The sequence below is a fragment of the Ailuropoda melanoleuca genome, chromosome 6 (genome assembly GCF_002007445.2).
Source record: "Ailuropoda melanoleuca isolate Jingjing chromosome 6, ASM200744v2, whole genome shotgun sequence".
In the NCBI taxonomy this organism is placed as follows: domain Eukaryota; kingdom Metazoa; phylum Chordata; class Mammalia; order Carnivora; family Ursidae; genus Ailuropoda; species Ailuropoda melanoleuca.
The window spans coordinates 76566661-76572047 of NC_048223.1; positions in this window are offsets into that span (position 1 = coordinate 76566661).

Sequence of the window (5387 nt, forward strand, 5' to 3'; positions counted from 1 at the left end):
TCTCTCTCTCTCTCTCTCTCTCTCTCTCTTTTCCTGTAGTATCTTTATCTGGTTTTGGCATCAGGGTGATTCTGGCCTTATATAATGTATTTGAGTTTTCTTTCTATGTGTTGGAATAGTTGGAGAAGAATAGGTGTTGACAGCTTTAAATGCTTGGTTAAAATCACCCGTGAAACTCTGGTCCTGGGCTTTTGTTTGTTGGGAGTTTTTTGATTACTGAGATTACTGATTCAATCTCCTTGCTGATAATTAGTCTGTTCAAATATTCTATTTTTTTCTGCTTCAGCTTTGGTAGGTTATATATTTCTAGGAATTTATCCATTTCTTCTAGGTTATCTCATTTGCTGACACACAGTTTTTCATAATATTCTCTTACAATTGTTTGCATTTCTGTAGTGGTTCTTCTTATTTCTCCTCTTTCATTTGTGATTTTGTTTGAGTCCTTTGAGTCTGACTAGAGGTTTATTAATTTTGTTGATCTTTCAAAGAACCAGCTCCTAGTTTCATTGCTCTGTTCTATTGTTTTATTAATTTCTATATCATGTATTTTCCTCTAATCTGTATTATTTCCTTCCTTCCGTTGGCTTGGGGTTTTGTTGGGCTTCTTTTTCTATCTCCTTTAGGTGTAAGGTTAGGCCGTTTGAGATTTTTCTTCTTGAGGTAGGCCTGTATTGCTATCAACTTCCCTCAGAACCACTTTTGCTGCTTCCTAAAGGTTTTGGACCATTTTGTTTTTATTTGTGCTTGTTTCCATGTACTTTTTGATTTCCTCTTTGATTTCTTGGTTGACCCATTCATAGTTTAGTAGCATGTTATTTAACTTCCATGTATTTGTGGCCTTTCGGGATTTTTTCTTGTGGTTGATTTCTAGTTTCAGAGCGTTGTGGCCAGAAAAAATGCACGGTATGACCAGTCTTTTTTAATTTGTCGCGGCATGTTTCGTGGCCTAATATGTGATCTATTCTGGAGAACATTCCATGTACAATTGAAAAGAATGTGTATTCTGCTGTTTGNGGTTTATTAATTTTGTTGATCTTTCAAAGAACCAGCTCCTAGTTTCATTGCTCTGTTCTATTGTTTTATTAATTTCTATATCATGTATTTTCCTCTAATCTGTATTATTTCCTTCCTTCCGTTGGCTTGGGGTTTTGTTGGGCTTCTTTTTCTATCTCCTTTAGGTGTAAGGTTAGGCCGTTTGAGATTTTTCTTCTTGAGGTAGGCCTGTATTGCTATCAACTTCCCTCAGAACCACTTTTGCTGCTTCCTAAAGGTTTTGGACCATTTTGTTTTTATTTGTGCTTGTTTCCATGTACTTTTTGATTTCCTCTTTGATTTCTTGGTTGACCCATTCATAGTTTAGTAGCATGTTATTTAACTTCCATGTATTTGTGGCCTTTCGGGATTTTTTCTTGTGGTTGATTTCTAGTTTCAGAGCGTTGTGGCCAGAAAAAATGCACGGTATGACCAGTCTTTTTTAATTTGTCGCGGCATGTTTTGTGGCCTAATATGTGATCTATTCTGGAGAACATTCCATGTACAATTGAAAAGAATGTGTATTCTGCTGTTTGAGGAGGGAGTGTTCTGAATATATCTGCTAAATCCATCTTGTCTGGTCCAGTATGTCACTCAAAGCCACTGTTCCCTTTCTGACTTTCTGTTTGGATGATCTGTCCATCAATGTCAGTGGGATGTCAAAGTCTCCTACTATTATTGTATTACTATCAATTAGTTCCTTTATGTTTGTAATTAACTGTGTTATGTATTTGGGTATTCCCATGTTGGATGCATAAGAATTTACAATTGTTATATCTTCTTGTTGCATTGTCCCCTTTATTTATTTTTTTTCTGGGAAAGCACTAGTCTCCTTTATTGCACATCCATGGCAACGCCTCAGCACCGATCAGGCAGCTGGAGAAGGAGAAAGCAGGATGGAGGCGGGGGAGAGGGAGATGCCCACCCTCATTTCTAGTCCTGGAAGAATTGCTTGAAGATGGAGCTCTTGGCTCCTCTGCTTCCTGTAGCCTACTATTTATTCCATCTGTTGCATTTTTAATTTCATTTATTGAATTCATCATCTCTGATGTGTTATTTTTATATCTGTCAAGGGTCTTACTGATGTCCTCCACCCTTTTCTGAAGTCCACTGAGTATCTTTATAGTCATTACTTCAAATCTTCATCAGTATGTTACTTATTTCTGTTCACTTAGAGCTCCCGCTGTGGCTTTGTCCTGTTCTTTAATTTGGGAATATTATTCTGTCTTGTCTGCCTTGCTGTGTCTGTTTCTGTGCATTAGGAAAATCGGCTACACCTTCTGCTCTTGAAAGTAGTGGCTTTACGAAGGGGAGGTTCTGTAGTGCCCTACGCTCCAGCGTCCCCTGTTTATCAGAAACTTGCTGCTTCAGCGGCGTCTCCTATGTTGCTTGAGTCCTCCTTTGTTTGAGTCCCTTTTTCTTTCAGTGCAGATGTCTGCACTGACTCTGCCTATTGTTGGCTGTGCTTGCTCTCTGGTGTTAGTGAGACCCGCGCAGTACAGCTCTGAAGGAGTGAGGCCACAGGAGGGCTCTGGGGCAGGATGGCAGTGTTAGCATAATTTGTGCTGAACCACTAGTCCTAGGCTCGATTCCTCAAAGTGCAGCAGCTGGGGACGTGGCATGCCGTGGTTGGGCAAGGCACACATGGCATTAACAAACTTTGCACTGACCCTTTGCAGGCTTGGAGTGGGTGCGTTCTCAGGAGAACCCGTGGGCAGGTGCTCTGCTGGCAGGTTAGGTAGCAAGTGTCTGTGCCGTGCTGCGTCCTGCAGGCGGCTCTCTGTTTATGCTGGGGACGGGGGCAAGAAGGAAAATGGCTCCTGCCAGCTCCTTTGTTCCTGGAGAAGTCCCCCAACATGCTCCAAATTCCATATAAACAGACCTCCTTCCCATCTGTCCCAGGTGTTATGCAAACTTGACCTTCTATATTGCCTCTCCATGGACTATTGTCTCTCATGGGTGAGGACTCAGCTATCACTCATCTTGCAGGCTTGCCCATTCCAAGTCAGCTGACTTTTAAAGCTCCAGGCTCCAAGTCCAGCTGGTTATACAAACTCACAGAATTCAGCCCCTCTAGTTTTCAAGGCCAGACAATATGAGGATTTGCCTTCCCATGTGGGCTTCCTGGTGCTTTCCCTGTTCTCTGTCAACAGCTCCCTCCCTCCTAGGGGCAGCTCCTGACCACTGTTTCTGACCTTCCTGACCTCTCAGATGCAGCTTTTTTCATCTACATTCAGTTGTGGAGTTTGTTCTGCCCTCTTTGGATCATTCTTGGTTTATATACCCAGCTTGAGTGATGTCTAGTTGTAAACGTGGGACGGGGTGAGCTTAGGGTCCTTCTACTCCCCCATCTTCCCTAGGATCCTTGGTGAATGGAAGATTATTGTGATCCTTTAGTGTTGTCATGTTTATTTGATTTTTCATGTTCCTTAAAGTCTTGTGTTGCTGTCTTCACATTTGAAGTAGGGGTCATCTCCAGTTTTTAATAACTGCCTTTAGGAGAGGAATAACTTCTGTCATCCTTGCTAAGGATTCTAAGACTTTCTTAGATCTTCCATGCATATACCTGCTTCAAAGCAGGTTAAGTTTATTCTTAGGTATTCTTTTTATTTAAATTTATTTATTTATTTATTTTTAATTTTTTAAAAAGATTTCATTTATTTATTTATTTGACGGAGAGAGAGACAGCCAGCGAGAGAGGGAACACAGGCAGGGGGAGTGGGAGAGGAAGAAGCAGGCTCCCAGCCAAGGAGCCCGATGTGGGGCTCAATCCCAGGACTCCGGGATCACGCCCTGAGCTGAAGGCAGACGCTTAACGACTGACCCACCCAGGCATCCCGACATTTATTTATTTTTTGGGGGAGAGACAGCACAAGCGTGTGAGCAGGGGAAGAGCGAGGAAGAACAGAGAGAGAATCCAAAGCAACTCCACACTCAGCACAGAGCCCAGCGTGGGGCTCAATCTCATGACCATGAGATCATGACCTGAGCCAAAACCAAGAGTCTGATGCTTAACCCACTGAACCACACAGGCACCCGTATTCTTCGGTATTCTATTTTTTTGGGGGGGGGTGCAATTTTAAATGCGATTGTTTTCTTAATTTCTCTTTCTGCTGCATTAAGGTGTGTAAAAATTCAACAGATTTCTGTACATTGATTTAGTATCCTGTGATCTTACCGAATTAATTAAACAGTTCTAGTCGTTTTTTGGTGGAATCTTTAGGGTTTTCTACATATAGAATCATGTCATCTGCAAATAGTGAAAGTTTTACTTCTTCCTTACTAATTCGAAGGCTTTTTATTTTTTTTTAAAAGATTTTATTTATTTATTTGACAGAGACTGAGACAATGAGAGAGGGAACACAAGCAGGGGGAGAGGGAAAGGGAGAAGCAGGCTTCCTGCTGAGCAAGGAGCCCGATGCAGGGCTCAATCCCGGATCCTGGGACCATGACCTGAGCCAAAGGCAGACGCTTAACGACTGAGCCACCCAGACACCCTGAATGCTTTTTATTTCTTTTTGTTGTCTGATTGCTGTGGCTACAACTTTTACTACTATGTTGGATAAAAGTGGTGAGAGTAGACATTCTTCTTTTGTTCCTTATGTTAGGAGAAAAGCTCTCAGTTTGTCCCCATTGATATGATAGTAGCTATGAGTTTTTCATATGTAGCTTTTTTAAAAAGATTTTATTTATTAATTTGAGAGAGAGAGCACGTGTGCGCACACGTGTGCGTGAGCACGAAGGGGGGAGGTGCAAACGGTGATGGAGAAACAGGCTCTCCACTGAGCAGGGAGCCTGATGTGGGGCTCGATCCCAGGGTCCTGGGATCATGACCTGAGCCAAAGGCAGATGCTTAACCAAGTGAGCCACCCAGGCGTGCATCATATGTAACTTTTATTACCTGAGGTATATTCCCTCTAAACCTACTTTGTCAAGGCTTTTTTTTTTTTTTAAGTAAGCCCTTAGCCCAATGTGGGGTTTAAACTCACAACCCCAAGATCAAGAGTCACATGCTCCACCAACTGAGCCAGCCAGTGCCCCTGTTGAGGGATTTTATCATGAATGGTTGTTGTACTTTGTGAAATACTTTTTCTGAATCTATTGAAATGATCATATAGTTTTACCCTTTCTCTTATTGATGTGATGTGTCATGTTGGTTGATCTGCAAATATTGAATCACCCTTGCATATGGAATCAATTCCACTTGATTGTGGTGAATGATTCTTTTAACGTATTGTTGGATTTGGTTTGCTACATTTTGTTGAGGATTTTTGCACCTATGTTCATCAGCAATATTGGTCTTAGTTTTCTTTTTTTGCAGTATCTGAATCTGGTTTTGGTTCAGGGTAATGCTG